This window comes from Pan troglodytes, chromosome 2 (assembly GCF_028858775.2).
Source record: "Pan troglodytes isolate AG18354 chromosome 2, NHGRI_mPanTro3-v2.0_pri, whole genome shotgun sequence".
NCBI classification, from domain to species: Eukaryota; Metazoa; Chordata; class Mammalia; order Primates; family Hominidae; genus Pan; species Pan troglodytes.
Window position 1 is genome coordinate 92,058,548 of NC_086015.1, and position 10,957 is coordinate 92,069,504.

The window sequence follows — 10,957 nt, forward strand, 5'->3', positions numbered from 1 at the left end:
AGCAACTCCTGCTGTGTTTTGTTTTCAAATTGCTTGGTAGATTTTTCTCCATCTCTTTACTGTGAGCTTATGGGTGTCATTGCATACGAGATGGTTTCTTGAAAACAGCATACCATTAGGTCTTGCTTCTTTATCCAGCTTGCCACTCTGTGCCTTTTAATTTGGGCATGTAGCCCATTTACATTCAAGATTAATACTGATATGTGCAGATTTGATCCTGTCGCAGTAAAAATATGGAATGCTTCATGAATTTTTGTGTCATCCTTGCACAGGAGCCATGTTAATCTTCTCAATATTGTTCCAGTTTTAGTACATGTGCTGCCAAAGTGAGCATGAGATATGAATATTTTGCCTTTCAGAATTGCCCTGTGAGTCTTCCCTGTGAAATAAAATGCTCTGTTGTAACTCCAAACTGGTGGTTTTCTATCCTCCTGAGAGGGTTCTGATGATGATTTGATCACCATTTCTCTTACCCATACCAATAAGTCTATTGGAAATACTAGAGGAAGGCTCCATCTCCCACAGCTCTCTCATACAATATTTGTCAATACTTCTGGTCATCTTTCCCACACCCATGCTTATAGCTATATCTCTGATGCTCTATGGAGCCAATGGTGGCCTTGCAGAACCAGAAAAATTGGTCAAATTGCCTCAAGGCAGTTTCTCCAAGAATAAGAATTAGACTCAGCTCTTCGGAATGAAGTAGGAATTAGAGCAGATTGTGGGGAGACCCTGTGAGGGACATTGTCAATTAGTATCTCCTGACTAATATAGGTCCCACATGGGGGATTCTTGAAATTGTAAACAACACTTTCTTTTCAAGAATCTATATCCACTCTTGGGATGGTATTTTTATGCCATTATTAACTTTAGCCCCTCCTGAAACTATGGTACAGTTGCCACTTTCTCATGGAAAGCCAAAATTCTACTGGGAACAGGATAAATATGCCATTTCCACTTGACAAGAGAAGCTTGTTGAGTTCACCTTGTCTTTTTAGCCATAGACTCTGTATTAGTCCATTTTCCCACTGCCATAAAGAGTATCTGAGTCTGGGCAATTTACAAAGGAAATAGGTTTAATTGACTCACAGTTCCACATGGCTGGGGAAGCCTCAGGAAATGTACAATCATGGCAAAAGGCAAAGGGGATACTTGATTCCCCATTCCACTGCCAGAAGAAAAGCTGTTTACTTAACTGCCCAATGAGTCCTCATGTAGCTGAGATTTCCCAAAACACCTGACCTGATTTACTGGCACTGCTAAACTGAAAGCTGATGGTGTGCACAAGGCTTCTGCAGGTGTTCAACCTCACTGTCACCTGTTCCAAACTCAAAAGAGATGTGGTTGGTCAACTCAGTGAGCAGATCTGAAGCCATTCCCAGGATCAGTCAAATACTGCCCTTGATAAACCTTGCTATACTTTTACTGACTTTTGACCTGTTGCAAAAGGCTAGAGGTTTAACCAGCCACTTGAAAAACTATGGACTGTCAGATTAAAGACACATTTCTTTGGTGCCATGTAGTGTGAAAACAAATTCAGGCAGCTAATTGAACTATTGCAGCCATTTTTGTAGATGGCCATGCCAAGTGTACATTCTCTGATGAAACCAGCTGGAATTACACTGCTGATCAAGACTGCATTGTCCAGGTTGCCACAATCACTACATGGATTCACCACCTTACTAATTCATGACACATCCATGATCACAAGCTGAACATAAAGGAAAGAATTCTGTTCTTGAGGCAGAGGCCAACCAACACATGCCAGACTTGGGACTCTTGCCAAAAGTTGGGCCATTATCCAAAGATGGAAGAAACCAAATTGCATGGTACTTTGTCTCTGCCCAGTCCTTACAGAAACTATGGTGATGTGCAACTTAGGAGTGGTTATGAGGCTTTAAAGTGTTTTAAGGGAACTCAATCTTTAATTGATGTAACCTGTAAGTGATGACTGCGGAAATCTACTCAAAATGGTCACTCTCAATTCCTTAGGGGAACTTCCTGGGGAGATAACTGACCCATTATTCACAAGTATTATGTGGGAATTTTTACCTACAGTGGAAGTCATTCACTTAGAAAAAGTGGTACAAATTTGTGAAATTAAACTAATGTGTGTAGGATTGTTCATATTTTCATAACCGGCCAGCATGATCTGATACAAGTCACCATAGTTTGTTTCTGTCATTACCATGGTCTTGGCAATCATATAGAGTATATCTGAAAGACGTGGGTACAAATTTCAGATACGCCACTTAGGAAAGGAATGACCTTGGGAAAATCAGAACCCTTCAGTGTTGCAGGTTTTTTTTTTTTTTTTTACTTCTCTGAAAATGTGGATAATGTTACTGAAACTCACAAATGAAACAAACATCTCTGTCACAGTTCCTGGCATATTATAAAAGCTCTTATAAATAAAGTTCATTTTTCGGGCTTTACTTAAAATTTTGGACGATACAATTGTAAGTTTGTTCATTATTTTTCTTTGGTCATTTATTATTTGAAATTTTAAGCTTCTAACCGTCCTTAAGATGGGATAAAAAGGAGAATCTTGCCTATGCTACCTTATGTACTGAAAATAAATTGGACTTTGAAATCTACAATCCTAGATATAAATTGGGCATTCAAAACCCTTTATCAGTATAAGGTTAAGTAACCATGTTACTTAAATTCCTGAATCTAAAAAAACTTAGGGATTTGAACTAAATGATCAATACTGTACTAGTGCTATTTCTAAGAGAATAAATATCTTTTTGAATACTGTGTAAGAGATTACTGAAGTATCTTTAAAAGCATTGAAATTTATTATATTTTAAAATATTTGGAAAGGGTATCTTTTAAAAATACATTGCCTATGTTCTTGACTTCTTAAACAAAGTATTTGGAATAAATTTAACCATGTGTTGGTAAACCAGGATTATCATTTTAGTCATTAAAAATTATAATGTGGTATAATATTAATTTATGCCTCATTATTTTTAGATTTAAAGCTATAGAAACGTAACAACCCCTTCCAAAACCTGAAAAACATAACTCTATCACTGTTAAAATTAAGTTAGAAAAATAGTTGTCAAATTTTATTTTTTTATTCTGAAAAATAACAGAGTTTGTTTATGTTTATGCTAGGTAAAAGACTATGTATCTTTGATAAGATTTCTTACATTTTTACAATTACTTATAGAAATGATGCACATTACAAATTATTATCAAATGCTAAACTTGGTATTTTTACAAATATAGAGAAGGCAGTGGGATTCTTCTGGACAAAGTTTGTTATCAAACTGAACTGGAGTCTGTTTGCCCAACACGCTAAGACTAGATATCCACCCTAGGATTTGCAGTGGGAGAAAAGAAGCCCTTTATTTGCAGGCCATCAAGCAAGGAGGATCAGGCAGCTAATGCTTAAGTCCCAACCTCCCAAATGGCTTTCAGGTGGAGGTTTTAAAAGGCAGAGAGGCAGAGGTTATAGGCAAAGTCATAAATCAAGACATGGAGACTACACATTGGTTTGACTTGAAAAGGCAGGACATCTCATAGGGTAGAGTGGCACAGTTCATAGGTAGATTCAAATATTTTCTGATTTGTAATTGGTTAAAAAGGTGATGCTTTGTCTAAAATTTGGGATCAGCAGAAAAGAATAGCTCTGGCTTGTGGGTGGGTGAGCCTTCTCAAGGTCCCTCAGGAAGAAATTCATAACAAAGAATGGTGGTCAGAGTTTAGTCTTCTGTTCCTCCTTACCTGAGGTCTGTGTGCCAGTGGACCAATTTGGTGGGGATCTGGATTTCTAAAAAACAACTCAAGGAAATGTGTTAAGATGTTGTCTTTAGTTTCTATAGAGAAGAAAACATCTCTTGACTCTAACTTCCTTGGCTATTGTTTTAAGTTGCTATTACCATCTTGTTCATCAAGTTGCTCATTTACTTCCTAGGGCTAGCTAGATGTCTGCAATTTCCCTAGGAGGAATTCAAGATTTTTCTTTATTTCTGTGCCTGGTGGGGGGATGCCTGGTAGGCCCATAAGAGGGTTTCTGCTCCATCTCAAGCTCTAAGACATGAGCACTATATGAGCTTCTGAAAGGTGTTAGGTCCCTGTCAGTGAAGTGAAGTGAAGTGAATGTGCTGTAAGCACTGGCCCAGCTCAGGCTCCATATGTAGATTTTCACATATTAATTCCTCCAATCATGAAGTATATTCTGGAAGTTCTTTTCAGATACACAGCCAAAGAGTGAAATTAATTTCTAGGAGCTACATTAGAGCTTCTAGGGGAAGAAAAGATGGGCATTGTATGCTATTTCATTTGAGTCTATTATCACATTGTTTACTTAGTTGTTATTCAGATTTATTCAGAAGGAGATAATCACATTTCCTAAAACGAAACATCTAATTGCCATGAGTGTGGCATTTGAGCGGCTGTGGCAAAATCTTTTCCAGATCACAATGAGCTAAACCCTCTTTTTATTTCCTACTTTAATGGCTTGTGGTAGGAGTAAGCCTTTGAATTGTTAAAGAAAGTGGACTTGGTGCATTATGATTTGAATTATACTCCCTAGATGGAAATGTCTGACCAGCACAAGAAAGACTGTTTTGAAATAGAAAAATTAAATGTAAAAGTGGTAACAAATACTATTTTATTAGGCATTTGAGGCAAGATACATGCCTATTAATAATCTCTATTTATACTGTGTCCTTTTTACAGAGTTCAAGGCATTCCATTGCTCACATCTCCAGGTCACTTAGGTAGAGTCACTGAAGGAATCACCTACTTAAGTAGTCTTCTTGGTTCTATATATTGAGAACTATCACTGTCCCTTCCCAGCTCCCCAGCTGTATAAATTAGAACAATTTCTTCACCTAAAGCAAAGTAGTGAAATAATTTGCCCATTTTTCCATTACACCCATAAAAAGTAACTAATCTGATTCCAGAAGCTCAGGTATTTTCTTATCATTTTGCTGAAAAATGTTCATGTGATATTTACTTACTCCAAGTTCAAAGGTAGAGGCCAACACTCTCCTTGCCATAGTAGAGGGTCCAGAGAGAAACACAAGGGATTTGTTTAAAGAAGAAGGTCCAGTCAGTATGCAGCTAAGGACTTTTTACATAGTTGTGGCAATTGATTGAAACTCCTCTTCTTCTGAAAAAGAAAGCTTCTTGTCCCATGTTTAGCTAAACAAAATTAGCCTAAGGATGAAGCTAATAGAGAAAAGAGATAATCAAAAGAAAAGCAGGAAAAAAGTGTAGAAGTCTCATCCTGTATTTTAGTGAGAAGATTCAGTCCATTTTCTTTATCATTTAGATATAGTCTATGTTAAATTTTCTAATACAGCACCCCATAGAAACCATTGAAATATTTTAGTTAGAGATGTATTATTACGTCTTATGCTTTAGAAAGGCCATTCAAGTCACAGATATAGAAAGAATTTGAAAAGAACAAGGTTATAGTCAGATGACTCTCAAAAACCTACTGCAGTAGCCCACATGAGAGATGAGGAAGGCCTCTTGCGGGCAATTGATTGAAGAGTCAGATATCAGACATAATGAGAAAATGAAACCTATAAGACTTAATGATTTTTGGCCTGGGGAGGAGGGTTCAGCCAAAAAGGAGATTATTATACGGTTATCAATAGATTACAGGGCTTTGGATATAATGTCTTTCATTAGACAGGAAATTCTAGGGGTCAAATAACTTTCAAGAAGATTTGGCTGAGGCAATTTTGAAGCAAGTGTAAAAAATATAAATGGAGATGTCAAATAATCACTGGATATACTCAAAGTAACTTTGGGGGTTAGAACCATGAATTTGAGAACCACAAACACCTAGAGAGTCATAATAAAAAAAGAATAAAATTCAGAAGAGAACTAATATTTTATGTATGGGCAGAGGAAAAATTATCCAATAAATGAAATACAGGAAATTCCCTGGAAAGTAATAGGAGAACTAAGAGGACGCTGTAACAGAAGTCAAGGAGAGAAAGAATGACCAGGAGAGAATGAGTAAGATATTACCAATAAACAGAAAGTAAGAAAAGATATCAGCCATTTATTTACAAATGTTTATTAAGGTCTGACGTTGTACGAGGTGCTGTTCTGGGGGCTGAGAATACATAGTACAACAGGAAAAGCTCATATTCTAACAGAGCTCACAATCTGTGTGGGCCATTTCTCACATTGAACAAAGCAGTTTCAGTGCAGTGATGAGGGGAAAGTCTCAGCAATATGGTAGTGGGAGTGGAATGAAAGGAAGTAAAGATCTCAATTGTAGCCTGAAACATTGAGAATCATGGCCCTAAAGCAGAGGATAAGAAAAAGTAAGTTGTTCTGGAGAGGCCCATCTCAAGACATCTTATATTTTTGAGGTGAGAATGATCATGTTTAGGCTGTGGGACAAAAGAACACTAGAGAAAAAACATTTCAAAATACAGATAAGAAACACAACAACAAATTTGGCTCAGAGGGTTCTAGTGGACATGGGATAAGTTTGAATCAAGAGCACAAATGGAGAATTGTGTTCTGAATAAGATATGAAAGAGGTGGTTGACTTTTTTTTTTTTTTTTTTTTTTGAGACAGAATCTCACTCTTGTCGCCCAGGCTGGAGTGCAGTGGTGCGATCTTGGCTCGCTGCAACCTCCACCTCCCAGGTTCAAGCAATTCTCCTGCCTCAGCCTCCCAAGTAGCTGGGACTGCAGGTGTAGGCCACCACGCCCAGCTAATTTTTGTATCACCTGACCTCAGGTGATCTGCCCGCCTCGGCCTCCCAAAGTGCTGGGATTACAGGCATGAGCCACAGCACCTGGCCGTGGTTGACTATTTCTGACCTTCCCAATCAGACATAGGAGTTCTGCTCCACTGTCTTACTGAGTCATGTGATTTTTAAAGTGTTTTTCTCCCATATGAACTGTAAGCACTGAGCAACCAGCAGCGGTGTATATCACCTGTGTTTCTCCAATAACACAAGCAGTGGCTGAAACACACTACATGCTTAACAAATATGTGCTTACAAGTGCTCCCAGGGGAGAACTGAACATTCCCAACTTAAAGGACGATATTCTAAATAAAGGTAAAATAACTTCCAAATAACTTCAAATAGTTCTTGGTTTATTTCCATGAGATCTCAAGAGCCTATACCATAAATAAAACACTTCAGAGTTATAGTAGGGTTATCTTTCTAGCTTTTATTGGGTTTTCTTAGCATTATAGCTGTTATATAAATAACATATACCAACAACTCCATATTCCCTCAACTTGCAACCATGGCAATTATCATCTGCTTTAACTGAATAAAGTTCCTTCAAATATGAAGTATTTTTTGTAGTTAACTCTTTAATAAGTGTGAAAAGTGCTCATTAATGAGATCTCAAGTTTAACACTACTACTTTTAGTACATATAGCATTAGCTTTTCCAGATCATAAATAGATATAGAAATCCCATAGAGTCCTTTGTATTGATAATAAAGTTGGAACTGCCTTTCAGTTAAGCAAGATTTCTCTAATGACTCACTTCATCAATATTTTCCATGAAGGAATGGAATTTAAAACACAAATTGAGTCCCTTTTCATAAGTGCAAAATAGCAATCACCATTCTTGCCCTGTCTCTTCCTCAAATGTCTCATAATCATATAAATCACATAAATAATCATATAAATAAAGAAAAACAGTTCATGACCCAGAACAAGAGTGATAAAATGTCTTACTTTTAAAAATCATACCAGCACTTTGGGAGGCCGAGGCGGGCGGATCACAAGGTCAAGAGATCAAGACCATCCTGGCTAACACGGTGAAACCCCATCACTACTAAAAAAAAAAAAAAAAAAAAATACAAAAAATTAGCTGGGCGTGGTGGTGGGCACCTGTATTCCCAGCTACTCAGGAGGCTGAGGCAGGAGAATGGCGTGAACCCGGGAAGTGGAGCTTGCAGTGAGCGGAGATCGCGCCACTGCACTCCAGCCTGGGTGACAGAGCGAGACTCCATCTCAAAAAAAAAAAAAAAAAATCATATTGCAGGCTGGGCACGGTGGCTCATGCCTGTAATCCCAGCACTTTGGGAGGCCGAGGTGGGTGGATCACGAGGTCAGGGGTTTGAGACCAGCCTGGTCAACATAGTGAAACCCCATCTCTACTAAAACTAAAATACATAGCCAGGCATGGTGGTGCACACCTGTAGTCCCAGCTACTCAGGAGGCTGAGGCAGAAGAATTGCTTGAACCTTGGAGGTTGTGGTGAGTGGAGATCATGCCACTGCACTCCAGCCTGGGCGACAGAGCGAGACTCTGTCTCAAAAAAAAGAAAAAAAAACTCATATTGTAGAGAGACCTTGAGTACCTTTGAAGTTCAAGTTACTGAACTTTTCTCATCCTTAGTTAATAAACTTGCTCTTAGTTCTGAAGGAAAGGACAGTAGAAAAAAATATATAAATATGTAGCCACCACCACTGATCCCTACAGAAGAGCTTATACCGTCTATTAAGAATAAATTACTAATATTTTGTACCGCATTTCAAATCCAAATACAAACAAAAATTAATGTGATAAGTAATTATATCCAAGCTCATACCAATGATCCATTTAATGTATGTGTTTGTTAGAAATACAAAATTTGTTCTGCAAGAGTTGCCATTATGTTACCATATTACACCCTCCATTGATCTTTTTGTATATGTTATGTATTAGAAATGTGTTCCACTATAAGTAACAGAAAACCAAATTTATAATGACTCGCTAATAGAGGTTTATTTTTCTCACATAGTAAGAAATCTGAAAGTAGGAGATAGCTGTAGTTGGCTCAGCAGCTCTATAACATCATCAAATAATTGTTTTTTCTGTCTCTTCTGTTGTGACATCTTTATCATGTGATCTTTTCCTATGAATACCAGATTATGATCAAAATATGTCTACTGCAGTTTCACATATCCTATCTGCTTTCAAGACTAAAAAATATTAGGAGGAATGATGTTGGCCACCACCGTTCCTTATTTAAGAAAGGAAACTTCTAAATATACAAGTTTTTAGGTCTCAATGGCCATTCTTAACTTCAAAAAAGATTAGGAAAGCAAAGAAGAGGATTCTAGCAATTGGATTAAACCAAACATGCATTACTCAGGGCTGTGATCATTGTTCTCCCAAATTCAGAATAGAAGTACAATAATAAAAAAGAAGGGAAGACATGGATTTGGGGTAGGTAACTACCATCTGGAACAGCACATAATAAAGTCTCTATTGCCTAGCATGTTTAGAAAATGCAATCTTACTTTGTCATACTTTTTCTGGTGAACAAAAAAGTTTAGGTAGTAACAACTCTACTATAAGCCTCTCAAGAGCAAGGACTGTGATTTCCTCATTACTTTGTTACAACAAAGATACAATAACCAACATGAAGTGGATATGCAATAACATTTGTGAATGGATAGAAAAATGGACAAATGGATGGATGGATAAATCCATATGCGAATTACTGACACCAACATAAAGTGGATATGCAATAACATTTGTGAATGGATAGAAAAATAGACAGATGGAAGGATGGATGGATGGATAAATCCCTATGTGAATTACTGATTTTGAAAAGCTTGAATGCCATAATGTCACTCAGTACTAAAATTACATTGAATATAGATAATATTTTATGACATACTATGTAGTCATGATACTGTCATGCTTTTAACCTCTGCAAGGCCATATGAAATTTAAAGGCAGGTTTCTCTCAAAGAAAAGATGCTGAGTTGTTAAGCTGTTAAATATATTAAGTATGAACAATAGAGTAAAGTTTTTTGGTCATTGGAAGCAAGGAGGTAGGGAAGTAGGGAGAGATGAGAGGTGTGGAGAGGGAAGGAGAGAAGGGGAAGGGAGAGGAGGCGATGGGCAGGGAGGGGAGAAGAGAGAAGAGCACTCAAGCTATCAAAAGATTTCCTGAGTTTGGATGGTAGCTAGAGGTCTAAGACTAAAATGTAAGCATCATCCAAAGTCCTGGGGGGGAGAAACGGTATAGGTTGATTTAGCTGTGTCTTCTGAAGAAAAAATAAAACGAGGATTAGATTAGTCTTTGATATAATGAAAATATAATGGAAAAGGCTATTGATTATACTGACATTCTAAGCTCCTTAAATAATAATCAGAATGATATTTCCACCCTTTTAAACAGAATTTCTGCTATTTAAACAGTATGAGTCAGGCCAGAATTTTCTTTTCTGTTACTCTTTTTCCCCATTGCCCAACCCTCTCAACTCTTTAGAAATTAAGAAAACCCCTTAATTAGACTGAGAAGAGGCTCCTAGATTGCCCAGCACCAAGCTAAGAGATTCTCAATAGGAACCGTAAATAAAATTTCACGCCATTTTCTAGTCGCTATGTGGGCCTTGGATAAGCTAATAATAAGAATATTTTATTTCTGGAAACCATATACTTGTATGACTTTGTAGATGATACAAATGAGGAGCTACATTTTATTTGTAGTTATCTTTTCAGAGATTTAAATGTTTACAGAAAATAAAGTTTTAAAGTATTCTATAAGCTATTACTCTTAACTACACATGAAAAGACTTGTCAAACTGATAGGACAATGCCCTCCTGGTGTGAGTTTGTTTTAATTGCAAGGCAAATCTGTAGGAGGAAACAAAACACCATAAATTTCATGATTCTTTGCAAATACAAACCATAAAAGTAATGGAAAATTCAATAGTACCATAAAAATGTAAAGCGGTATTGGACCTTAGAGAACAATTAATCTAATCTCTTCACTTTAATGAAAAATAAACTAATGTCTAAACCTATATAACCAGATGGCAGTCAAACTAAACCCACATATTCAATGGCATGTGTTTAATCCATTTCATCACACTGTAAAATTTTGGAAAGTACACAATTGTTTTTGACTGAGTTTATCATTATGTCCATCAGCTATATAAGCAAATTTATGCATAAAAATGTAAGTTAATCCAAAACCAGCTTGACTGACTTTCATTGACTACT

The 10,957-nt window shown here is 37.0% G+C and overlaps 1 non-coding gene across 1 annotated transcript; it reads right to left on the reverse strand.

The window, feature by feature from the left end:
- Positions 1 to 227: 227 nt before the first annotated feature.
- LOC112208730 (U6 spliceosomal RNA) lies at positions 228 to 334 on the reverse strand. Its single transcript, XR_002943307.1, has one exon. It is a non-coding gene; the product is annotated as a U6 spliceosomal RNA (small nuclear RNA).
- Positions 335 to 10,957: the final 10,623 nt, after the last annotated feature.